General features: G+C 44.5%; 1 protein-coding gene and 1 long non-coding RNA gene across 2 annotated transcripts in view; one reads left to right on the forward strand and one right to left on the reverse strand.

Annotated features, from left to right (window-relative positions):
* The window catches only part of LOC6506099, a 152,394-nt gene that overhangs the window by 113,957 nt on the left and 10,515 nt on the right, over positions 1-27,922 (forward strand). The window lies entirely within an intron of this gene.
* LOC116655799 lies at positions 361-918 on the reverse strand. The gene is made up of 2 exons (XR_004310860.2): positions 705-918; positions 361-609 (listed from the first exon to the last, which is right to left on the reverse strand). It is a non-coding gene; the product is annotated as an uncharacterized LOC116655799 (long non-coding RNA).

Here is a 27,922-nt window from a genome sequence, read left to right on the forward strand (position 1 = left end):
AACGAACACAGGTTACCGGAGTTCATTGTAGTTCGGAAACTACAATGCTTGACATTGCCGCTGTGCGGCACCAAATTTTGGACACCCGAACAATGGGCGACAAGTGCAGGGGCAGGGACAGCCGAATACAGGCCCGACTAACTGTCATTCTCACACACAGTCACGGGGGTGGTCGGATTCACATTTCATTGTCATCATTGTCATTGGCGTTGGCGTAATTTATGTCCTTATGGGGACCACCCCCATATTGGTCTGTGTTCGCCATACAAACTGTGCTTTTCATGGGCAGAGCCTCGGCAAAGCCTAAACGAAAGTCACACCAAGCTGAAAGTTTGGCTTATTTTCAGTAATCTACAGAACTTTACATTCCAAACTTTGCGAAGACTTTATTAGTTGAGTTTCAAATACAAGCAGAAGTCGTCGGCGATACAGAGGGCTGGGACTAAGCTAGCATTAATCACTTTGGCAATATTTTGAGTAAGTGCCGGCACATCTCCCTTCTCCGCAGAGCCCGGGGTATATCAGGCCTGGAAAGATGCACCGAGGATCCCTCCAGCCGCATTTGGTCCTTGAGCTCACGTCCTTCCTTTCGGTTCTCCAGTTTTCTGGCTATGTACAGAAGCACAAACACGGAACAGAAACGCATACTTTTTAATAAGATATATAAGAGAGAGATATATAAGAGAATTTTGAATTTAACTGACCTGAAAGATGACCGATTCCTGACACCAAGCTCAGCACGAGAACGATCTCATTTTAATTGTCTGTAAAGCTAAAAAGCTTAAGCCGAAATGCTGAAAATCGTAGAATCGCTTATCCAGCTTGGGTCGCAATTGTGTGTCAGCCCTTATCCAGAATTTGTTATCAAAAGATTCACACTCTAATGCCGATGCACACCTATTGTCAGTCTTGGAGCGCTCCTCAAGTGATGACTATCATAATAATCATTAGTTGGTGGCACCGCGTGAACAAAGCCTTTCTGCCACGCGAACGTCCTGATTTCCACGCATGGCTGATAATGCATACACACGGCAAGGCACGCTCGAAAGGAGCCTGGAAGGACACACAAGGCAAAGTGCGCATTTGCGTGCGCTTTTTGGTATTTCCTCTTTATTTAGATGCAGCAGCGTTTCACTTTCCCCATTCCACAACGAGCCGAAAATAAAATGCGAAAATGGGCACAAGTGTGGGCAAGGGCATTTCGCAGCTGGCTCTATAGAGCGGCTCCTGCAGAGGTTCGTTTGGTGTCGAAAAGGATTATTTTTCGCGCAGCTCCCGCTGCATTCATATAGCCCACCTTCCACCCATCCGACCGAAGGACGATGCTGCATAACAAACGGATAGATCCGCAGGGATAGATTCGAGTTATTAGAAGATGTTATGAGAAAGGTAACGAAGAAGAATTACTGCACTTAAATAAAACTCATTATAGTTGTTTTAAGATTTAAAGGATAAGCAAGAGAGAAGATGCGATAGAGGCCACTGTAGCTCGAACATAATATTTAAAGAGGGTCATGATGGGCATAGAGGGCATAGAGAATAGAGTGTTACAATTTCAAGTCCTTCTTTAAGATATTTTAAAATATTAGCGTTTTAGTAAATGCATAGCCTTAATGAGGTTATGTGGAAAAACGACGCCCAGCATCGTTCTACGGTTTGTTAAGGGCTTGTAAGTTCATTATTAGGAGTCTGCTAGGTTAGGTGAAGATTTGCATCCCAGTTGAGTCCCCTTAGAGCCAACAGTAAGGAATTGTTTTGTACAGATTCAATGCGGTCTTGATGAACCCCATATTGGGGACTGCAGACACATGACCCATACTCCAGTATCAAACGGAGTTATATTTATATATACGAGCCTTCAGTAATATGGAGTCATTGAATTCAAGTCCAAGGGGTCTTTGGACTTCCATTGTGTGAATATCCACTGTGGGAATATGTTTTAAATCTAAAAGAACACCCAGATAATAAATCAGAGTATATATGTATGTTTAAAACACTCTCGTGATTTAATAGTGAAATTGTTAAAAGGATGGGCCAGGTATATCCGGCCCGATATAACATATAAGCTGCTTCTTAACTGCATCTAGTGACAAATTTGGCTCCGTAAAAAAAAATGTTTCAGAAAGCAGAAAGGCAAAGAATGTTTTTTAAATATATGTCTAAAACCGCTGACAATTTAGAGATGCCTCTACATGTATATTTGGCAGCATCGGAGTTCCGCCTTTTCTTAATAAAAGAATTATGAAAAGAATCATGTTAACGCTTATTCTTTACAAAGCTATAAAACTGCTTCGGATCCTGAGTAAACTGAATCAGGCATCGGCGAAGTCGGAGACTTCGTTGCAGATTTTTGCAAAAAAATTTGGACACCCTTGTTGGTCCTCGCGATTGTTTGGTCCAAAAACAAAAAAATTTTAAACAAGCTACAAGCCAGGTATCTTTTGTAATTTGATTTAATTTTGTTTGAATTAACAATCATAAAAATAAAACATCACCATAACTTATTTAGTTTGTGCTGTACATTCTTTATGTTGACATTTTATTGGGTATGTTCTCATCCGAACACTTAGAAATTTTTCTAAATGGTTTTGAAATACTGCAAGATTAATAGGGTCTGAATAACTGAACCCCAAGCTGGATTTTGTAATCCCATTTGAAATAGCTGCAAAAAAATGTAAATACATTTAGACATATTTTTTTTGTAATTACACTAATTCTGATTTAATTGAATAAATCAAATTCATTTAACGATAAGTCGGTGTTGGTTATACGAAATTTTTTTCTGTGTGGTCTTTTATGAATGCTTTTTGAGCAATTAAAATTTCTCTGTGCTCTGCGTCCCATTTTTGTTATTGGAGGATAACTGAATGCATTTTGCAGAGTTGGATTCTGCTTTCTTTATTTTTCGTTTTTGTTTGCTCGTAAAATAAAAATTACGTATACGCCAAAACTTTAAGTGGCGCAACATGGCGTATGCGTGATGTTGTTGCTCTTGCTGTTATATTTTGCAACACACCGGCTGCCATTTCCGCACCAAACACAGGCAAACAGAGCGCATGGTAGATACAACAGCACCCCTCCCGCTTCTCCTTGAAAGGGCCGCGCATATCTATAAAATACGCAATTACATGTTGCCGCAGTCGCCGGTCTTCATTTCCAATCCCATTGCCGCGCCCGATGTTGGCGGGGGCTTCTTTATGAATTCATACACAGCCCGCCGCAGCTGCACCCACTAGCCCCACCCAACACTGTTCGCCTCTGCCGTCTCTTGTCCCATGAACCCTTCGAAGAGCACACGCTTTGTTGCATCCACTCAACAGTTGCCATTAGCGAAGAGCGCAAAGGGCGACCTGAGTAAGGGTTATGCGGAACTATGTATCACTGTGCGAAGCTCAGCACGTAGGTGACGAAGGGCACCACAGGCCCCAAAGCACAGCTTACGCCTAGTAGGTAATATTTATATTTTTAAGCTCTCAGACTTTCGATCGGAAAATTCGAAAATATTGTAAGTGATACTTTAAAAACTAGTAAGTATCTGTAGCAACTGTGTGCTATCAAAGCAATTTTAATAGTTTTGATTTGGCCAAAATATTAATGCTTCAATATCGGTAAAGTTCGCTTTCCATTTTAAGTAATAGATGAAACTTTTGATCAAAAGAAAAACATACATCAAATCCAATTACATAATTTAGAATGGGTTCTCTGAGAAAGCGCTGAATAACAGAAAAATGTTTTAGTCAAATAAGGCGTTCCAGAGGCCCTTTAAAGTGCTGACACCCTAAACTCCATTGGACCAATTGAAGAGCAAGGAACGCTTGGGTGGTGCTCCTCCGCGCCATTTTCATTGTCACTGCTTTTGTTCCTGTGCAGTCAGATATAAAATGGCAAGTGGCACACGGCCAGGGGGCGTGGCGATGGTGGGAGGGGCCCGTAGAGGAGGAGCCAGAGCAGGGTGCTTGTGAGTTAAGCTATGCCCTGCGATAAGTTAGTTTTGTATATTTTATGTGCATTTAAGCGTTTTGCATTCAGAGCATTGTTGGTTGGAGAAACAGAAGAACAGACAAAGGGGTAATAGCGTCCAAAAAAAGGGGTAACATGGCTAAATAAAATTAGAAAGTTGTTGGCAGAAACAGTTTATCCCCACAGGGTGACAAAAGCAATAGAGGGTGTTTGATATGATAGTGGGCTTTAAATCTGAATCACACCTATGCAAACATTTGTAATATGTTTTACCATGGGAGCTCACATCATCATCGCTTCAGATAGCTTTAGAATAGCATTATTTTCTAGTCTTAAAAGTAAAAGGATTCTTTCAGAAAAAAGCATAAGGTGACCTGTTTAGATTGATTCGGCCGTTGTAGCTGATCAATGCAGGTATAACTATACTAAGACCTACCGCTTACATAAGACAGGCCTGGTCCAATTCGCAGAAACTAAGTTCGCTATCAAAGCATATTTACGGCAAAAATAATTGCAAAAATTTGACAAAATATTAAATTATTTTTAAATGTATAAATTTATACCTTTGAATAAGGTATTCAAAGATCCAAAAAAGGCAATTGCCTTTTTTTCGGGCAGAGAAAAAGAAGTTCACTTGGGATAACTTCAAAATACAATAATAAATTTGTAAAAAATGGTACGAATTTTTACTTATTTTTGAAATCAAAGTATAAAATTTTTTGCAGCAATTCTACTGTAGTTGGAAATTTGCTCTCTCCGATCTCTGCAAATATTTATATCGAATCTGGGGAAAAGTCTGAAAAACACGATAAATTAAAAGAGTAAAATAAAAGCACGAGCGGAGTACCAGGAAGGAAAATATTAAATATACTCGAGTGCCACGCTGTGACAGGAGGAAAAGGGGATCCCGAGTAGTACATGAAGTAATTGGAGCAATAAAACCAGAAAACCGTGTGAATAAAAATAAAGGAGAACTTCGACGATGGCAAGGCACTGGGTGCAGTGCGTGGGGGATGGCGAAGGAATGGTAGTCCTGGCTACACTCTGCAGGTAGCGAAGTAACAGGAATCAAAATAATAAATCAGAATTGTATGACTGAGCTGCAGTAGCAGTATCCGGAAGCTTTTGTCCCTTCCTGCTCCACCCCATAAAAGAGCTCCAAAGCAACATACACTGCGCCAATTGGACGGGCCAAGGCAACCTCCTATCCTCATCATTGCGCTCCAGGAGTGTGGCCGTGACATATTCGAGGCCCCGTTCCCCGAACCCCAGGCCCTTAGCCAGCGTGCTCGCGCAAGGCAATCGCTGGCCAAGAGCCCTTCTCTAGGATGGCGTTTCGCCTGGCTGCATCCTAAGTTTCAAATATAAAAAAATGGAAATAAAGCAAGTGCTGGAGCTGCCACGGCTGCCAGTGCGGCATGTGGCATTTGATTTACGCTCGCAATTGCTCGAAGCTGTTAAATAGCGCAGCTAGTGTGGAGCTCCATATCGTGCTTTTCCCGCGGTTCTTTGTTTTGCGAAACCATTCCAGGTTCGAGGACGCACTCTTCGATTGACTTATGGGGTGTGGAAATCAATGAGAGCTCAAACAAATTTTTATAATTATTTGCAAAAATTTACAAAATGATGCGTGTTTGCGAAGTATTCGATGCGCTAAAATTACAAAAGGGAAGCCCAGAAAGGTGTCAACAGTGCCATGTCAAACATCACATTTTTGTAATCAAATCGAAATAAACGTAAATATTTTCTTTTTAAATACAATGGCCATTTACATATGTGTTTCCAAACAATATCATAAACTGATTTAATGTCAAATTCCATTAATGTTACTCTTTTAATGAATTCTGCATTTAGCAAACTTTTCTTTATGTATTAATTTCGCATAGGACTATTTTGTACTGCCTCAACTTATATGTGTTTTTACAGTGAACGACAGTCCCAGTAGGTGACGAAACGTTGGCCTCAGTGTGCCCGAGAACCACCGAAGAATTCAAAATTGTGTGAGTTCGATCTAAGTTAGGGACACACCAAATGATCGGAATTGTTCACATCATAAGTTCATTTTTATCCAAACTTTTGTTAAAATCTATTATTTAGGGAAATATTTGAGGGAAAGTGCAAATTTTCAAATTCAGGAGTTATTCAAGAAAAACGATTTTTAGGTCATTTCCATAATGAAAAAATATGTCTAGTTTGTCTTTTTACCCATTTATATTTTGTCCATTTTTGTATTTACTTTACTATGTTTTCGAAAATACTTAAGTTTTTCATCTATTAATCACCTATTAAGAAACAACATTACAGGATGTAAATTCAGAGATTGCGGACATTTTAAAGAACAAGAAAAACAAGTTGATATACTATACTTGCAGTTAAGGTTTGTGCCAATTCCGATCGTTCAGTTATATGGCAGCTATAGGATATAATCGGATATATGATATTCGCAAATTGGATTATTTTACTCAAAATAGAATCTGTACCAAATTCCATCTTTCTAACTTAAAAACCACCAAAGTTATGCCAATTTCGATCGTTCTACGACAGCTATAGGATATAGTCGGCCGATCCTTATGAATTTTTTACATAAGATATTTTGGCCAAATATAACATGTGTGGAAATTCCCAACCCAACTTAAAAAACACCAAAGTTATGGCATTCCCGATCAATCAGTTATATGGCAACTATAGGATATAGTTGACCGATCCCTTTCCGACTTATATACTGCCTGCAAACAAAAGAAGGATGTGAGCAAAGTTTCAACTCGATAGCTCTAAAACTAAGAGACTAGTTTGCGTAGAAACGGACAGACGGACCTTGCTCATATCGACTCAGGCGATCCTGATCAAGAAAATATTACTTTATAGGGTCGGAGATTCCTCCTTCACTGAGTTGCACACTTTTGACCAAAATCATAATATCCTCTGCAATGGTATAAAAATTACCTGACCATTTTCAAGAATTACGCCTGCAAATGGCAAAGCCAAGAGAAAAATCCAGGACCGCAAGCAAAACAAAAATTTGTTATGTCCATCTATTTTCTGTTATTGGACATCTTCTGGTTGTCAGATCCTTCCATTAGAATAAAAAAATCGTAATTCCAGTTGAAAGTTGAATGCCACGTGGATTAATATGCGTCCCCCAAGGCAACCACAGTCCGGAAAAATTCGAACAGAAATTTAATATCGTCTGTTTAAATATAATTAAAAACCTTTGTGTGTTTTATTCACCAAACCGCTGCCAATAAAAAGGGAGGCAATAAAGTCGTTAAACCAAATTTCCAAACTCAATTTAATTAACTACGTTTATAACCAGCTTTGGTCAAATTTTTATGGTCAAAAAAATGTTGCGCCAGGCTGACAAAAAAAGGTGAAATCCTAAAGTATCCCTCACTTTTGTGGTTTGACGGGCAAGCTCCCAAGCAAGCCCAGCTCCATCTGCAATCATCACCGAGCCGGGGTGGCAGCACTCAGCTCTGCCTAAACTTGATGCGATTTGTGGCTTCAATAAATGAGGCAAAAACAAATTTTTCCCAAAAAAACACCAATAAAAGGAGATTACGTAGTACTCCTAACCATACATCATGTGTATATTGTACTGTAGAGGGGGCGCTCGGAACCGATAGCTTTTTTGATGGGGAACAGTCATCTTGTTCTATGCAGGCATCTTAATGTTTGCCAAATTTTTTCTTCATTCGATTTTTCAATAGTGCCCCGTTTTTTCCTACTTGGAAAAATAGTCCGTCCTTTTGGAGGGGCTTTAGACAGACCAGGCTGAAAAATCGCGTTTATCATCACACTTTCGGAAAACAAGAGACAAAAAAATTACCACTCCATGGTCTTTAAGGATACTGCCATTTACGCATTGGAGTTTCTTCTAGGGAAGCCACCTTAAGTGAATGCCATCTAGTTGGGAATGCTTGCCTCGAGGCGTTTGTTGGTCATTGATTTCAAACTAATTAGCAGGATGTTGCCCTCTCTGATTGGGCACTAGCTGACCGGCCCAAAGATTGGAGTCGGGTTTGTGGGAAGGTGCAGGTACTGCCACTCCACATTGGCAGCCTGAAGCTAAAGGTCCCTGGGTGGCACTCAGCTAGCTTCCCTGCAATTGCAGCAGACACATAAATAGCCAACTGCAATAAAGTGCGAGCTGCGAGTTGCGAGCAGGAGCTCCTGTGAAAGCAACGAGAGCTCTGGGATCGGTCCGGGCCACCATTCAAAAAGTTGATAGCAGCTTTTTTGGCATAAAATAAAAGCAAAATGTTGTAAAACGATTGCGAATTGAGATTGGAAATTACCAACTCACACTGCTTCACACACAGTGTACGCTGCACAGTGTCTGCTATAAAGTTAGCGCACATGCAGCCCCTCTAGCATAGATGAACGTGCAAAAATTAAAACAACCCGACATGCAAGCCCCCTAGGAGGGGTTGGGCTGCCAGTGCCTTGGCTGGAAGGGGCGGCCTGGGTGGCTGACACTTTGCACATTACAATGCAATTATTTCGGGCTGCTTGAACAGCACCCGACCACCAGTGCATGACGGGCACTGATTGGCACTGTTGTGAAGAAGCAGCCTTCGCCAGCTCCGGACTCCGAGCGGCCAACCCAAGAACCACATTCGCAGGCAAGGGGTTAACGATCGCCGTGGCAGCAACGGACGCCCTCCCTCCGACCCGAATTCTAAAAATTTGCAGAAAACACGTTAGTACCAGCTACAAGCTACCTTTGCGCCCTCTGCACTTTGAACTTGACTGACTGACTGACGTGCTGGAGAGCGGACCTACTTTGCCATCGCGTGCCCGAAATAATTTTCGGAAAATGTCTCGTTAATGTTTCTATTAACGGATTAGAGGGCGCAGCGAACGTTGGTCACGTCAATCAGTAAGAAGAGACCCTGTCCCAGGACTAGAACCAGCACGGTGCTGTAGACTTGCGGCAGTCAGTCAGTCAGCCAGTCACGCTGCGGGGATTTGGATTATTTGCCGCCTTTCGTTTTTTCTGGCTTTCTCAGCTTCAGTCGCACTTTGGCAAGGCTCAGGTTTATTTTGGTTGTTAGCACATTGACACGTTTCGCATAAATTTGCATTCAAATATGTCCAGGCCTAAGAGCATGCAGGCAGGTGAAGATATCCGTGTCCAATGGCAGGCCTTTCGACTGGGTACCGAAGAAATAACGATTTCGAAATTTGCATAAGTGCCATTAGCGCAAATTACTGATATAGAGCTTACCACAACGATCCAAGGTTTAGAAACGCAAAGAGCCAACGATTTCCCGGTTGGTAAGAACTGATCTCGTCTTCCATGGGGGACTTCCGTGAAAAGTAGGCCAAAAAAGAGTAACAACTGAGCCTGAACCAGATTTGAGCGTCGAGCGTGCAGGACTGTTCGTGAAATGGAAACATTTGCATACTCTTTGGTAGTTTTAAATTATTCAAAGAAAGAACACAGAAGCCGGACAAAAGGGGCAGGTCAAATGGGAGCTGGAAGCCGGGAACTGGGAGCCGGGTCAAAAGCCGCCAGTACCAAGCCAAGCCACCCGGTGGGAGGGACAATTAAGCTGCACTCAAATTGCTCTCCGGCTGCTGCTCTCATCTGTCGCTTCGTTTCGTTGACGCTTGTGCGCCAGTAAATATGCAACAAGATTTTTATTTAAATGCCACTCCATTTTTAAATCAAATCCCGACACCACGCAGCCAGGCCGCCAGACCCTCCTCTGAGAGCCTCTGAGCCCCTCTCATCCATAGCCTGTTCTTATTTTGCCGCTTTTTCCCTGTTGTTCCCTGTTCTCTGTGCCCCATCCCGGCGCTTTTAATTTTTATCTTGTTTACTTTAACGTCATTTTCAACTCTTCGGTGTTTTCTTGAGCACTTTTCGCGCGCCCTTTAGCCCCGTGTTACCCGGAAAGCCATTGTCCTATCTTGGCCCTCGTCAGTGTCGCTCGTGTGTGTCCTGTTCGTCTTTCTGGTCCTCCTGCATACGGTGAATCCTTCGCCTTGGCTGGCTCCTTACGTCGCTCGTGGAGTGGCACTCATCCGCACTTTTAAGCCCTACTGAATTCCTTTTATCCCTAAAATAAATATCTTCATCCACGGCGAGCTCCCACCGAGCACCCACCTCCAAGAGCGCACGGCTCTTCCGGAGGCCCTCTAGTTACCGGGGAGCTCAAAAGCCGACATTGTCTGCCCGCATATTGCCACCTCTTCAGGCGCAGCTCTGCTGGCTGCACTCCATCATCTGCTTCATCCTTGAGCTCTCTAAAAGATTTTTAATAGAGTTCTCCGGCGACACTTTCGATTGTCTTTGCGTGTGACTGTGTGGAAATTAAGCATGGAGTGAACGATTTTGAAGATAAGTGGACCACTACTGGGCTGCACCAGACCTTTACCACATTCCCAACCAGCAATGCCCCAAAGAGCAAGGATAAGAGTGTCCGCAAAGTCCTTAATTCTTATTAATCTTTTTTCCACATTCATTAAACATAACAACGACCTTATAATGATGACAATTCGAAATATCACCAAAAGGGTGTACTATTCGAATTGATTCGATTTCGGGTCTAGTCGTCTTTTGGGGAATCAGGAAAGCACAGAATGCCAATGAAGAAACAAAGCGAAATAAGCACTGTGCAGTAAAAATCAAATGAACCGCAAAACTGAATGAAGTCAACAAAGGACGCCAGCTCCGGACAATTGGGTTGGAAGAACTGGGGGCCGAGGGCAGGAGGTTGGGTTGTTCAAACGGTCGAGTGAGAGTGACAAATAAATTGGCGAGTCCCATGGGAAGCATGCCCGGGGGCCGGAGCAGTTGCAATCGGTGGACGGGGGTCCTGGATTGTCAAATGCTCACTTTTCATTGTGCTTGTGCCCGGGTGTGTGGGTGTTACGAGACTGTTAAGCATATAAGTTGAAATATTCCGATTGAGTGACTTTCATTATTCGAAAAACAACTGAAACAACAGAAACAAAAGTGCATATTTTGTAGAAATAAAACAATGACATCGATTTTACTTCATTTAAATTCAGAACTATAATGCATTTACCAACAAGGACATGAGCTATCTCACAACACAATCACACTTTGCTTGCCGACTACAATTTCAATTTTAAATGATTTGGCAACAGTTTCTTGTGGGAGCGTTTTGGAGCTAGGTGACCACATTTAGCAATCATTGCACCTTTAAATTCTCTACATGGTCCCTATGAACTTTTTAAAGAGACAGCCCTGGTCCATTATCGAAAAACTAGACTATTGTCGTTTGCCATCAAAGAATTCATCCTCACGCAGTCTAATTAAAGGACTTAAAATGCAATCTGCATGTTGCTTTATTGTTCAGTGGATGCCGCAAGGACGTCAGGACCATGAGGCTTGGGTTCTTGGAAGCTGGGGAGAGAGCAGTGATGCTTGCTGTGATTTAATTAATTTCAATGCAAAACGTCAACTGTGAAACCGGAACCCAAGCTCAAAACCTAAACCCCTAGAGCCCGGACCAGGAGCCAGTTAAACTTGACACCAAACCAACCCGTGCTCTGCAAAAAGGGAGATTGCAGAACAGCGGGAATTATGGAGGAAAACGAGAAAGCTAGCTGGGAAATGACAGTTTCGAAGGCAACACCGGACCATACGAGAACTGAACTGGAAAATTAAATTTAGTGTAATTTTTTGGGAGACTGCTTTAAATTTTTATTCAAAAACCTACTGAAGTCGGTACATACTAACCTTAAAGCTTTATTCCTTCGACCAGCAAGGCCTGAAACCCATTTTTCCGCTACATTGCGTTCTGACTTTAATTAGCATTTTGTAAGGCCGGACCGAAAAGGGATGGTTGTTTTTTGATCATTGGCCAGTAGTCCTAAATAAGTCACGAAAATAAATTTCAAAAACTGGTATTAAAATTGACAACTAGGACACGTAAACTTTACAGCAATAGTCAATAGATTAAATGCTTAACTGGAAGGATTTAACTTTATAAGCTCATTTGAAAACCAATTAAAAGTTTATATGTATTTGCAACTTTTAACTTTGTATTTACAAAGTAATTAATAAAGTATTATGTAATAGAAGTAAATCGCCTCTAATGTTGGGGTGTAGACTTGAACTATTTTTATTTTCTTGGACCTGGTTTGATTAAATCAAAGTACAAGAATAAGTCCAATGCACGCTCCACACGAAGTAAGAACAACACTCCATTTTTCCCCACAACTCCAATAGCTTTCGATAACTCAATTTCTTATATATGACCATCTAAAAGGTATAAATCTCTTTTATTATTATGGAAAGAATCTCAGTTTATGCTTACGATTATAAATACGAAAGTATATTTGCTAAGCTCGATCCGACAAAAGTTTAATTAGAGGATGTTCTCAAGCTAGGATTTGAAAGTCAAAAATTACAGAAAACCCTAACGATACTGGGTGCATGACAAGAACCCCATACCCTCGCAGGCACGCGACTTTTGCCGAAATTCGACAAAAGCCAAAACCGTAACAAATCGCATTTAAATTTACCTGCCAAGGGGGAACTGAGGGAGAATTTTACGTATGAACAGGACCAACCACCAAAAAGGATGCGATAATTTATTGCGTTTCATTTGCTCGCTCGACCTCTCCGGTGCCATTGTAAATTCTAATTTAAATTGCGTAGCGTGCCAGTAGCAATGAAAGCAGAGCTGAATCAGGACTGGCAGGGGAAGGACAGTCTTACAAACAATAAAGAATATACTTTTATTTATGTCGTTAATTTGCAGAGCGTGCAGAACTTCCACAGCCACAACCTCTGCTTGCTCATTTCAAATTCATTTTCCTGCAGTCCTCCATGAATACCAAAAAAGAGCACCAAGTGCAATTGCCCCATGCAAGAATTTTTCAAATGTTTTACACACAAAAATGTTTAGTCCCTGTTTTTTGTTGCGTACAATTAGTTTGACAACAACAATAACAATCGCACGGCTAGTGGCAAACTGCAGTCACATAAAACAAAGGACAATGACAATTGAAACAGGGAACGACTCCGAGGACGAAAACGAGCCAGCCGCACCACCAAAGGTGACTTTTACATGCTTAGTGTTGCTGTTGTGATTGTCGTTGGTTTGTCACACACAACAAGAAACAACAAAAACACGTGTAAACGGAAGGGGTAAACGGGTAAAGGGTGAAGGGGTGACGAATTTAACCCCACAGTCGCGTCCCTCAGCGGTAATATTCGCTTTGTCATGCCCTCGATCCTGTTTTTGTTTTCGCATTTCAATTTAATTGCGAGCTTAATTCTGGTTCTGCGCAGCAACAAGGGTGTGAAAAGGGCAATAGAAGACCTCACTTTAGCTTCTCCCAGAAATGTATAGTTTTGAGATTCTCATTTTTAAAAAGAAGTTTTGAGAAATTGGGATGGAAATGAATATCGAGTACTATCGTCATCAGGTTGTACTTAAGTCCATATTATCTTTTCTGAGATGAATTTTTTAATACAATTTGTAGAAAACAGCGTATTTTATTATATGTATAAAGCACACATTATTTTAGCTCTATATTGGCTCTATGAACTTGGAAGGCGCTGCATTTCTTCACAATATGGAGAATTGAACTGTTGCCCATCGAGCCCGTTGCCCATTTTCAAATTGGTGTTTCCTAAGCGAAGCCTAATCATAGCCTATAACCTTGATATTTTTAAGATGCTTGGGGCTATTTCCGATCCGAGATAATATAAGCTGCTACCTAACTGCAAGGGTATATTAACTTTGGCTCCGTCCGAACTAAGCCTTTCTTTCTTGACGCTGTAATTTCCTATAAACCTGTTTTTGTCAAAAAATCATGGCATAGAATGGGTTTAAGGGGTAGGGCCACTTCAAAATGCGCGAGCTATGCCACTTTTAAATACCACCTCAAACGACCACTTCCATGCCGATTACCTTGGCTTAGTCCCTGAACGCTTAGCTAAAACGGGTTGTGCTCGTTCAATCTCCATCTGTTGTAATAACAGAACTTTTCTAATCAACATATCGGTCGCACAATGGCTGCTCAGGCTCCTGGCCCAGGAGCTGATGCCATGTAAGTCTAATAAAATGATGTCCTGCAGATATTTGCAGACACTCGTCACGAAGCGATGGAAACGTCTGGTGCAGTCCCGGAGTCGGGCAAATGAATGGCTAATGTCCGAGGTGACAATGGAAGCGGAGAGCATTAAGAAGCTAAGCCGTGCCGGCGGCGATGGGTAGGGGTGGACGTAAGTAAGGGCTGTCAAGGCGAACGAATGAAAGCTGTAATGGGAAAAGGGGTGTGATGGGGAATGGGCCCTTTGGAAGGATTGTGGCGGATAAAGGACTCGGGGGCGTGAAGTTGACAAATCAAGCGGAGTGAAGAGTACGTCTGCCTCCACCTCGGGTCCGTTCGAATGAAAACGTATTTATTTTAAAAGCAAACGAGAAGCACCCAGGAACCAGGACAGGACAGAAAAATGATTGTATCGCCATTTCTGTCCGTACATGTGCCGGAGATTGTATCCGCCTTGCTCTCCGTCCGTCCGCCAGAGTATTCGCATCGCGCTCATGGAACAAATGCAAATCTGCATTTGCGATGGCTGTCTAACTAGTTACCTATTGGCAGGACACACGCAGCCCCGTGCAAGCCCCTTTGGTTGTGGCGCTGTTGGCAATTTTATTGACAACCCAGCCATCGTCAGGGTGGAGATGCCGGCCCTTTTCTCATTGCCCCACCAACTGATGCTGATGCTAATGCTGACTGGAGGGTTTGGTTGCATTTTGTGACAATGTTTATTTAGATTTTGCTGCTGCCAATTGCTGACATTGCAATTTCTATTCCTCTCGGGCACACACTCTCGCACATAGGTAAACACTCTTTCGCATATCCCCACAGCTGCAATGTGCTACGTGTGCAGTGTGCAGCGTTGCATTTCATTACACACTTGCAGAAACTCTGAGCGCTTTTGTCCTTGATTAGGGCTCTGGACCGAGGACGCCGAGACTGGTAAGACTCACAGGAAGTCGTCTTCCTTGAACACTGCATGTGTGATATGCTAACTCCCTGTCTGCCGGGCCGGCAAGCGTCTTTAAGTGCCGTGCGTCTGCCTGGGGCAGAATATCCCTTTCCTGTGTATCTGTTTACATCAGATCCTTTCCGTACACATTTATCGGTGTTTTGCTTTTCGGCATTTTAATTTCAAATGCTTAATTGGATTTAAGTACTCTCGGAAGCCATAACAGCCCAGAAACCGAACAGCAGAGCACGAGAGCACTCCGGGTTGTTGGAGCCAGGGCTGTGATTTCACCCATCACTTTCTAGCACAAATTATTAAAAGAGCGAAGAGTTGGAACTCAGGGGAGTCGAATTTTGATTACCCTTTCCATAATAAGAGGCATTTTTTTTAGAGTAATCTATATTAGAATTTTTATGCCGACCTAACAGTGAAGAAGCTTAAAAGGGATTATTTATCTAGTGAGCCATAGGATTAGCTACTCGAGTGCCGTATTCCGAAATGTAAGGTAGAACAATATCAATCAATACGAGGAGATACAATTATGTTAGATACTATTTTGTCTACCATGCATTGTTTTCACATGCCCAACCAATGTTTGCTAATCAAACGACGCCGAGTCATAATTTTGAGGTAGCTCACAATGGCCATCGATCTACCGATTTGAGTGAAATTTTTTCAGCTGCGGTGGATTTACAGTTCCCATTTCGAATTGATTGGTGTTGCAACATGGGTGGCCCTTAATTGAAGCTCCACTGCCGATTTTGTTGCAATTACTCGCACCAAATGTTTTTCAGTTGCGAGCTCTGTCTATTCACTCTGTGTCGGGCGAAAGAGTTTGTGCAATTAGTGTCAATTAGTGTAGGTTTTCAGTTATTGCACTAACTGTTTGTGCAGTTGGTAAGTGCACAATGAATGAGTAAATGAATGCAGCTCCCCGGCCAATCGTTGATTTTTGTAAACTAGATGGAGGCCCGGCGATCGCCGAGTTCGTTATTATTTCTATTTCCGCTGAATTTCGATTTGTGCTTCGGCGAAACTATTTGCGTCGTTTATGCTAATTTCTTCAAAATTAATACACCTCCTCGGGTGAGCCATGAGGAATTCCCCCAGTGCACTCATTATACACGCAGGAAGCATCCTGCACAGCTGACGCAGAAAGGAGTGGTAAGAAATCGCATTATTGCCATCTCCCCGAACCCCTGGACGGGAATTGCGCAAAATATGAGTGGCAGGACTCGCCCTCTTGTACTGAGTCACTTCACCATTTGCCACGCAATTTGAAAACTTGCTAAGCCCAGGGGGTGGGGGACGAGACCTGGGCCAGGCAGAGGACAACAGCAAGGATATTTTGCAAACAAATAATAAAAATCCAATTTTACATTTAATCACGCGCTCAGTCAAACAAAAAAGATGGGGCTGAAAAGGGCAGGAATAAACTTTCGACAACAGCTGGAGTGATGTTGCCCAGAGGAGGACGCTTGAGCTTCAACCCTCTTCGCATCCTTCACTCAGGAGCCGCTGCCGAGCTCATTGAAGGATCAGGGACTCTAGGTGTCTCGAATTTTTCTTTAATTTATTGCATTTTCTACGCTGAAATGCTCGGCAGCTTTGGCTGCTCCGAATATTAGGCAGGTCGACTTAGCGGAACTGAGACCCCGAATCCTAAATCCTTCAACCCGCGTTATTACACATTTTCAAAGCGTGCGCGAAGGGGTGCAGATCCTCGCCTCATGGAGGCATGCGGCGCACCACCCTACCTTGCCGGGACACAAAAAAATTTCATTTTTCAACATTGCAATTTGTGCGCGTAATTTTTCGTACATGTCGCACATAATTCATTCCCAGGGCTGTGATGTCGCCTGCGACATATGGATTAAGTGCCGTGAAATGCTTTCCTTTATGCAGCCTGTGTTCCCATACCCAGCAGTACTGGTAAAAAATTAATGCTGAAGTGTTATGCGACTCGCAGGCCGGCGTGGCACCTTCGTCTTTATGCCCCGATTCGACGTGGAATTCGCACTTTCTTTGCATTAGCGGCATTTGCACCCAATGCCGGAGGGGTGCAAGTGCGACTATGTTTAAAGAAGCTTAAAATTAATTTTTGTGAAAACTTTGTCGCCCGTGAGACGTCTCTTCATTCGAATAGGTGTTCCTGGTACCCTGCACTTCCGAACATATTCCATGACGGCCATGCAAATGTCATCACAGTCTGTTGAATGAGTGACTGACGTCACAAAAAGAAATCATGGTGCACATGATAATGACAATGATGGCTCTGCTGGCGAAGACCGTTCCACCTTTTACCCACTCCCACTGCTCACCCCACGCCCCCCAGAAGATGCCTCTTGGTGTGACAACAGTTCGTGAGGGTCGGGCTGTGGCAGGCTGGGCGGAAAAATCATGTGTGATGACTGTGAATGGAAATAGACAGACTGAGCAGACTGGGCAGACCCAGGCGAAAGAGCATCTAAAGCCAGGCAAACGAGACAGGGAATTTACTTTTTACTGTCAGTCCCAGTCGCAGCCCAGTTCCGGCTTCGGCTCCGGCCCCATCCCCACACGGGTCCCGGCGACAGTTGTACAAGAAATACAAATTTGCAAAATAAGCAGAGGACCAGGGCCGAACAGACCATTGTGAGATAAATGACGACATGCTAAGGGAAGTGTCAACTGATTACGCTGAGCTAGGCAGGCGTAAAAAACACAAAGACGACTCGCTTTGGTTCGACTGCTGCACGTGACGTATACGCCTCGTTGTACTTATGATGATCGACGGGTGGCTGGAGCGGCCAGGGGTGGCCAGGGCCAGTGGTGGCAGAAGGGCGAGGAAGTCTGGCAATAAAACAAAATAAAAAGAAGTTATGAATAAATAATGGCAAAAGTAGTATCAGACACAATATCGATAAAAAGCGGAAAATATTTAATGCGTGCTTCGTCATCTGTTTGTGATTTATATTATTTTAATACTTGGCTGAGAGACAGCTGAAAATCACACGCGTGATTCAGGCCGTATTTATTCCAGCGAAAAAGAAGGTCGATTTTTCTTTCCGTTATCGGAACATTTGTTACCCGATTTCTGACTCGGATCTATTCCGTCCGTTCCCTCTACCTTCTATTCCGCTTTTCTTGCCGTGCTTCTGCAAAATTTAATTAATTTTCACGCCATTTCCGCAATGCCCACTCTGAAAGGATTCTCACGCCAGCCCAGAAATTTCTCATTAGCAGCGGCTCACTAGAAATAAAAAATCTTTGGAAGTCGCTCTAATGAAATATTTGCTCGCCACTTGTGTCACTCGCGCATCCATTTGTCCAGGCGGTAAGCGGCGAGAAAAGAGTGAATCGGAAAGCCGGAAGTGGTGTTGACTGGAGCCCGTGCTCGCTCTAACCGAATGCTGTCCCGTAATTAATCTTAATTAAATTTTACCTGGCTTCCTGGCTAGAACGAATTCGTTAAGTTTACTCTGCCGAATATAAATCCCCTGACAGAGCTCACTAAACTCGGTAAAACAATTTAAACAGTTGTTCAACCATTGTAGTAGTTCTCTGGGCTGATTTGAAACATGAGGTTTCATTCATTTTCTAAAAACCTCACCCGATGACTTTATTTAAAAATAATAGAATATAATCCACATAAAATAGGCTTATAGGCTTTAATTTGCTCAAGAAATGCTACAGATGAATCGTGGTAAATGGCGATTTCCTGTAATTTGTAAATAAATACCCAATCTGGATTTGATAATTCTGGCCACCTGTATTTGTATTATTTTACATCAGAAATGGCTTCAGCCGTCTGCCATTAGCAAGGGGCAGTGCATGTGCACATGGATTCTGGCTTTCAGTTTCAAATTTCAGCCCCAGCGCCATGCAGCTGCCGCTCTGTTTGCTATGGGTTGCATCTGGAGGTGTATGCTTTGCCAGAGGACAGTTCTTGAAGGAAAGCACCATCACCTCCATCTACATGGCCAGAGAGGCTTTTCACGGTGAAGTGATTGAGGAGCCCTACATGATGGCCCTGTATTTCCGAAGTCGCACCCGCGGGTGGTTCTGCGTCGGCTCGATCATCGATTCGCGGTGGATAATTACTGCAGCCCACTGCACCAACGACAGTCGGACAGTGCAGCTTGAAAGGCTACTGCCTCGATTGCGGTATACCCTAACACAGCGGAACATCTTCCAGCACCCCGACTTCAATGAGAGACTAAATCACGACGTAGCCCTCATCCGGGTACCGCAGCTGCGACTATCTCCTTTGCTCAACCGGGTGAAGCTCCCGGCCCTGAGTTTGAAGTCGAACCTCTTCGTGGGTGCCAGAACCTGGGGATTCGAGTGGCCGCGAGGCAAGGGAACCAAGGCCACCGAGCGGGTGGTCATGAAGAACGAGGACTGCATCGCCGCCGGCTACAGCAGGAAGGTCGTGATCGCCAGCACCTTGTGTGTCGATGTTCCAGCGGGGGAATCTGTATGCATTGTGGACGATGGAGGAGCCCTGCTTCACAACCCCAGTAAAATCCTCATCGGAGTAGTCTCCTTTGCCAGTGACGGTGGATGTCTAGCGGGCGAACCAGAAGGATTCTCGCGCATCACTAGCTACATGACCTGGATAATCCAAGTAACGGGAATAGAGCGCGACTAATAAGAGGGAAACTGGCGGAACTAAAAGCAAGTTCATTGGGAAGGAGCGATTTCACTTAGATTATCCTTGTTGTGACCAATTTTAATCAAAACACACATGTTACATAAATACTTCCTGTTGAACGTCGAGACCGTTTGCCGCAAGTTATGAGCTTCAAATTAAATTTTCCGCTGGTGCTATCATGGTTTATGAAGTGTTGCACAAATATCTGCAGATACCACCAAATAAAAGCACGTTAAGTCAAAACATCAGCGCAGGATGCTGCATCAGCAGGATAGAATCGCGAGGAATGAAAACAAAGGAGTGCAAAGGAAGAGTCCTCTTTGCGTGCGAGCATGCAACATGTGGTGGCGAGCTGGTGCCACATGTGGTGCGCGGATTATTCCTCCGGCGCGTTCTTGCCCTGAAAAAACACTGCTCCGCCCTCTCCGTGTGTACTGTTGTTTTCCAAGGCTACTTTACTGTTCGCTTGCCACTTGCGCTTTTTCTATTTTGTGTATTTCTTGGCACACACGCTTTCTCCGTGTCGTACTAGTGGCAGGATTGTTGCCGCAGTTGTTGCAATTTAAAACCATGCCCCGTACATTCGACTTCAAAAATATTTTCCGACCCCTGAACTAGAAACAAATGCTTGGAACTCAAGTTTTATGGTTAATATCTGAAACTAAATAATGGATCCATGTGAGTCTTGTTGTTATTAAGACGTGCTTAGCTAGAGAATATTTATTGAGTTTTTGGTAACAATTCTATGCGAAAGGAATCAACGGGTACCACGCCACTTGAAGGTGAAGTATCCAGAAGCTATCCTTAAAAAAAAGGAAATTCGAGAAGGGGAAGGGGAAGAGAGAGCAGACCAAACAGACAGACACACAGAACAACTGGCAAATCATATTCGCATAAAATGCTTCGCTTACACAAATGTTTCAAAAGCTAAAACAACAAGGCAGGTAGCAGCAATAAATCCGAACGAAATCCTCGAACAATTACACGAAAAGGACGGCACATGAAGTGGCCATAGAAACAGGAGCATAGCGGGATCGGAAAAGTCAAACTGCAAGCGCAGCAAAGCAAATACCGAAGAATCGTAGCACAATTAACAAAGCGAAAGAGGGAGGACTAATACACGGGAGAGCGAGACAGGCAGAGGCAAGCGTTTATGCCGGGGGGTATGCTTCATTTAACGAGCTTTTGATATGCAGCTCAAGAGCGGCAGCTGTAGTGGGAGTGAGACTGAGAGTGAGAGTGGGCATGGGCATGGGAGTGGGTGTGGGTGTGGGAGTGGGAGCTTGGTGGCTATACGAATTTTTTCCGCACCACTGGCATGCGAAAAGTATGCTGGGAATAGCTTACACATGGCACCAGAATTCTGCAGAAGAGGCGGGCGGCCCTGCCGCAGAAAGTATGCAACAATCATCTGCACTCTTCCGCTCCTCCTATCTCTATTGACCACACTGACCTGCCACTCTGGTGCGTCTAGAGGAGGTATTTTTTCATTCAGCATATTTTTCGCCGAATTCGACTGCCATTTATGACCGCTGACCCCACGCCCATTCTGCCACGCCAGCCCTTCCCCAGCCACCTTTGGCTATATTGCGGAGAATATTTTATATGCGTTGCATTGGCGGCGAATCCTTGGCCTGCCTTTGGTCGGTTTTATTGCCGTTGCAGATGATGGACACTTGGCGTTTGCGATTGCCGACTTCCTTCCCCGGGCCCATTCACCCTGCTCCCTCCCAGCCTAACTTCCGTGGGCTTCTGACGAACTGATTGGAAGTCAGTGTGCTTTTCCCGAATTCCTCCCTTTCTCCGTTTTATGCCATGTCCTGGCAGCGGGCACTTCTCCAACAGCTCTGATTGTAGAGTGCGCGAGGGGAGGCGCAGGGGTCTGGCGGGACGCGTGGTTGGCATCTTGAACTGCCCAGTTGGAACTGACGAATTTTCTTGTACTGCTGATGCAGCAATCGGACGGGACAGGCTCTGCAGGCTTCCGAGCGGGCCGCAGTATTTCTTCATTTAAGTGCCAGGGCATGTCCCGAGAGCAGTCTGAACCGTGATTAGGCCCTGTACTCAAGCTGGTCTGTATAACGCATTAGTAAGCTGGAAGTGCTAAATATTAAATGCGAGTGTTCAGTTCATCACCCTCCAGCCCCATCTTGCACCAGCCCGTTGGCAACATCACCTCTTTCCATGAGTTTCCTCCCAACACTACCGAAAATGACATTCCAAAGCTAAACCAAACACATTTTACGCCCACAACATTTTCGCGTATTTTAATGAGTATTTTCGACTCTGCAGTGGGTGCGGGGAGCACTGGAGTGGAGCGGGAGTTGCTGGTGGGGACAGTGTGCAAATTATGCATATGGCCGTGACGACACATGGGTCGAATGTGCGATAAAAGCCCCCGGGCGTTTCGAGTGCGGTAAGGCTTGCCGCGGCCCCCCATCCTCTGTGAGGCGTGGGGCTCCGAGTAGAACTCCTGGGGTCTACGGGCTACAGCATCATCTCATTAACAATCAGGCGAAGCGGCCAGGAAGGGCTGGGATGCCTATATGTCGGTCCCTGTTTGTGTCGGTTCACATTTCAAACACGACTATGCCGTGCCTTTCGCGGAAGCCTGCTGTGCAACCATTATTTAAATTGGAGCTAGTTGTGACTGAGTGTCGCAAGTGTAGATACCCGGTACTTTTATCAAACGGGTTTTAAAAACATCTATAAGGAGAAGAATTGAATAGCCTATGGCACCCGAATAGAAGACTCAAGTCTTGTTGATGGTTTGCAATTCATTCATTTATGATGCTTTATTGTAGCTTATCTAAAAAAGTGCATATCGCCTTTGTTTGTCTTCAGGTACTCGGTATATGGGCGATAACGACCTGGTAATAATGAAGTTTTGCTCAAACTCCTATATACAAAAACTGGTGATGGACATTGTATACTGCAAACCATCGAACTGTTGCAGGTGTTGACCAAAATGGGTTACGCGTTTGGGTCAACAGATGCCAAAGCCCCAGGCAGAAAATCGGATGGGAAGGTGCGCTCTCTTGGTTTGTGGATAGGGCATCAGATTGGAGCCCCAATAGGCGGGCAGCATTGAATATACTGCGTGTTTCCAGTCAGGTAAGCTTGACAATAAACGGGTGCTGCATTTTTTCCACCATGGAAAAAATTTGGTTTAAAAAGCACTGCGGTACCGATAGGATATAATTTCCCATGATTTTTTAACCAAATTTTTATAGAATCTTCAATTATTAAAAGCATAGACATTTCGATTACATTCCACCCAGACAAATCCCAGTTAAATAAAATTTGCAAAAATATGCTTGCACACCCAGTGCGGTTCCCTTTCCCCCGGCGCCACTAAATAACAGATTTAGCATCCTCCACCGCTTTCGTACTTTGTTTGCTTTCGGCTCAGAGCCTTTCGGCCAATACCCCACAGAGAACAGCTAATAGCCAGTACCCCAGGGCCAGAGCCCAGACCCACCAGATGATAACGCGCTCGCCTTTGTTGGCGGGAACCGACTAGGCGTTGTCGCTGCCCTGGTCAGATGCTTTTTATGTGCCATAACGACGGGGGCGGTGTGAGGAGAACCGGGCCCGGCCCTGTTGACATTGTTGGCGGCCTTTAATGGCTGGCCGAACGGGTGCAAAAAGCAGGACGAGGCAACAGCAAACAATGGCCGTGCCATCATTGACTGCGTTAATTGCTGTCATTCATTTGAAAAGTCATACGCGAGATTTTCGGTGCTCCGAGTGAAGCCATCCCCGGTCTCCCTCTCGGAACTTCGCTCATCTCCCAGCCGTTAAAAGTGATGATTATGGGTTCACTCTCTCGCTTTCGTTTGGCCATGCTGAATTTGGCTTCCATAGCGTTTACGGGGCTCACTTTTATGTCCGGCTGGTTGCTTTCCCCTTTGAGTCATCATCGAATGGCGCTTGCCATAGATCTTAATCCTCAGGGCGAACCCGAAAACAATGTGCCTTTTACTTTTACTTTTATACCCCTGTCTTTCACTTCAACCATACCATTTGTTTGCCCAGAACCGGACTCGGATTGGGTCTGCTATTTCCAATCCCTTCCAAATCCAATTTGCCTGCTAAGCCATCGACATTTTTGCCGAACTCGTTCATTATGGACCCAAAAGATCCTCTGAGGATTGGAGAAGCTACCCGCATAGAACATAAGCATAAAGGGTTATATGTTTGTTCGCCTTGAAAAGCACTTGGACGTTTGCCGTTTTATAAGCGCTTTTTAAACGTTACATTTTCTCTGGGGTTGCAATTTACACATGGCATGAGGTCCTGATCCTTCTCAGTCATTCCCCTTAAAAACACCATCATCCGCTCCGCACTTAGCTTTAACGCGGCATAAAACAAGAACTCGCATATTGAAATTTAATTCAACGTTCTTCGCCAGGAGCACCCTTGCCTGGACGGACAGGATGTGCATACATAAATTCCGCTCGTGTGGTTTTCAAAATGCATTACGGGCAACAGCTTCCTCCGGTGCTTCTACCGGCCCCGCAGCTCCGGCTCCCAATTCCATTCCCGTTTCCAATACCCCCACTGGCGCATCGTTCTAGCCAGGGAAACCCCTCTTTGAACTCGGCTAAGCTAATCAAGGGCTGAGCCAACAATTTACTTAGCCCGGCACTCATGACCCCGACCCTTTGGTCTCTTAGGGACCTTCGACGGTGCCCCCATCATATCAGCAACGGGTATGGGTTTCGGCAGGTATTAGTGTGTGAAGCTCCTTACGGCCAAGAGAGAGGTTACCTTACCGCGTGGACTACGAGGTTAGGGCCCGTTTCGTCTGTCCGCCGCCTCATGCATAAACCAATTTGCTTTGCATAAGCAGGAGTTAGGAATGGGCAGTTGGCAACACCACACTGCCTCCAATTGCAGCAATTTCCTAACCCTAGTTTCACCATTTATGCACCTTTGTCTGCTGCCACTCGTCTTCTTTTTGGCCGCGTTCAGTATTTGTTTGCGGCGCCGGGTCATTAATTTGGCAGCAGATACCTCGCACGCCACTCCACCTCGCTCCCCGTCAGTCGGCCAGTCGACCGGACCATCCTGTGCTCCAACGGACAGCAGCCCCTGCTACTTTCTTGGCCCCATTTCCCCAGTGCGAAATTAGGAAATTGCATTTGCCGGCAAACGAGCGTGGCCACCACGGATTGTGTACGGTGCAGCCGGCTCGAATTCAACTGCACCTCCGTGCCCTGGGTCCGCCGAAGATTTGCTATCGGCATTTCAGCCGAACCAAGAGTTCGACAGCTGGAAATTGCCAAAATGTAAATTCTCATGTGCCCAGCAGGCAAGAGCCAGGCCATAAATTTATTGCCTGCGTAGGCAAGGACTGCCTCATCTTCTCCCTCCCCATCCAAATCCCCACACCCATACCCATTTCCATTCCCTTCATCTTCACTGCGGCCATTCGAAGCCCTAAAATATTCATAATCAACGCGGCATTAGCAACGGCTGTGCTTTCATTCGTTTTTCGGCTTCTGCTCGAGCTCATCAATGAATCAGGATCGGAGCTTGCGGCATAATTGGAGCTATGTTTTAGTGATGAGCTGGCCGAAGGGTCTGTGCTTGGGTGGGAAGCTAAGCGAAAACTTTTCTATTCATATCCCGGTGGCAGCTAGCTTCGATTTTAAATCAATACATCCGAAAACGACATCCTGGACCTGAGCACTGCGCACTGACTTGTTCCGGCTCCTCGACTTTCCGACTCCTGTGTTCTGGCTCCTAGATCCGCGGTGTCTGCGATGTCAGACGGAGACAATAACGGGCATTAAGCAAGGCCAACACGTAACCGGGCAATAAACAAGCGAGACAAATGAAGCTGCTAAATGAAAGTTGATTGCCAGTTGACGACCACACCTGTTTCGACTGCTGTCTGGGTCCTGCGTCCTGTTTTGGGGGTCCTGGGTGCAAGTGAAGGCACGGGAAATTCCCGATTCCAGGCAGGACAGCAATCAAAATTGTCAAAGCCATCGAAAAAGAAGGAAAGGAATGGCGGAGAGCCATGAAAAAAACAGTCCACGAATGCCACGCAACGGAAGTTAGCATCGCCGTGGCTCCCATCCTCTTCCAGCATCACACCTATTAATAATAATGGCGGACACAAATTCCCCGCTGTGCCATTGACCAGCGCAGACCCCTTTGTCGCCCCTTATGTCACGTATCAAGGCTGCGAGTGATTACTGCAACAGGACATCAAAACGGAAGGGAACCCAGGAGCGAAAACGATTTGTTGCTCCAGCCAGAGATACGTTTTTCTACGAGTTCTATCTACATGAAAGGTGTCCGTTGCTGATAAATGGCATTGCATGCGCAAAACAAATTCACGCATCGCCATATGCCAATGAAATCCATTTAATCAAAATGATTTGATAAACAAAATAAGACAATAAAAAGGATCTGAATCGCACAGGTTCAATTTCAATTCTAATCACAAATTAGCGTGCCAAGTGGCGGAGAACTCAGCAACTTAAGGATCCTGCAACGCCACATGTCGGACGTACATTTTCGCAGTGGTGCCATTAAGCACCACTAATTAATTAAATTAATTAATTAATTATTTAATTATAATTAAATCCTGTAATTTCTTTTGTGTTTAATGAAATATAAAATTTACTTTTTAAAATTTAAATAGAGGAGCGGTTTAGATAGTGTATAATTTTGGCCGAAAAATTGACCTGGAGCTTCTGAGCCCACAGTGCGTATGATACATATTGTTGTGTAATTTACTCTTAATGCTAATAAATGGTGTTAGATTGGTGAAGAAAGAAAATTCTTTTTAATATTTAATAAAAGGTAAGCAATTTTAAAGAAATTGTTACAAATTTCTTATTTAGGGAGAACTGTTGAAAATTTTAATTTTCCTGTAACTGATCTTGTTTACAAAATATTACGCAAGCTGCTGCAATTTTGATATTAAAGCTTCGCTAATTGACCAGCAATTAAACGAGCTTTAGTTGGTTTCCTTCCTGTTTGGTCTTTAGCCCTCAACTCGAGCAATTTAAAACTCCCTAAGGTTGTCAGGGACAGTCTGGTCTGGTCGGAAAAACCATTCCCAGGCCGGCAACAAGCAAATTACTAATTGGCAAGCAAAACGCTCCGCTTGTTGTCCTGCAAACGACGATAGCTACAACGACAATGCCAAAAGATAAGCCAGTCATCTGGGTAGAGCTGCATAGGGATGCCACCCGAAGGTGGCACACATAGCACACAAGCTTCATTAACTCAAACTATGCTGCTTTTTGCGATTATCAAATTGTCTTTACACACATGAAGCCAACGATTGAAGCAAGAGCTGAGTGAGATTGGGTGGAGACTGGGGGTGGATGCGGTACTACGGTGCTGACAGTCACTGGCAAGTGGAGAAACTGGTCGGGAGTGAGCAGGAAGCTGGACCAGGACAGCAACCGCAGAAATATGAAGCGCATGTTGCAGCAACAGCACAGCAATGGCAACGGCTACGGCAACGACAACGGCTACAGCAGGATAGGTGAAATCCCCGAACTGCTTTGGGATATTTTGTTGAGCAAACAACCATGCAAAAATGCAGCAGACGGTGCGAGAACGAAGTCCTCGGACTGGAAACGACGGAGCTCTGACGGAACGATGGACATGCGGCGGCAGAGATAATGCAGAGTGACAAACTGCCGGAGAGGACACTGCCGGACACACCGCCACCCGGACTCGGACTGGTCGCATTATCACACCTGACGGTGATTAGAGATACCTCGGCAACGCTGCTCTTAAATTTCTAGAGCGGGAGGGAACTGATTCGGGGTGCGGTTTGGTAGAAGCTTAGATTGATGATGGCCAGAGGCTCGAGTGGGTTAAACCCAGACATATCTGGGGTAACATCTTCCAGATTGCCCACTTTCAATTAGCTTTCGATGGGGAGAACTTTCTCCCGATGCCGCCATTAATGAACTTACTAAGAACTTTGCCTGAAGTTGCTCAGGCTTCTCCATCCGCATCTAAAATGGGAAGTCTCAGGAAACTTTCGCTTGTTCCGAATGTGGGTCATTTTTCTCGGCTGCAACCCAACTTTCCAAGCCCAATCTCGTTGCCTCCGGTATGGCCGAACATGCAAATATTTTCCATTTAATTAATGCGTGGAATCCAACTGTCGGGGATGAGCACGGTAGGGGCAATGGGCGGCGGGCGGCGGGCGGCGGTAACTGTCGCAGCAGATTAAAATAAATTGCATAGAAATTTATCATTCGAATCTGGAGCCAGATAAACACAAAGCCAACTGGAAAGGCGCCAGTAACAGCCCGACTGGCTGGTGAAAAGTTGGTAAGGAAGTGGGACTTTGGGTC

Source organism: Drosophila ananassae, chromosome 2R, assembly GCF_017639315.1.
Source record: "Drosophila ananassae strain 14024-0371.13 chromosome 2R, ASM1763931v2, whole genome shotgun sequence".
Classification (NCBI taxonomy): domain Eukaryota; kingdom Metazoa; phylum Arthropoda; class Insecta; order Diptera; family Drosophilidae; genus Drosophila; species Drosophila ananassae.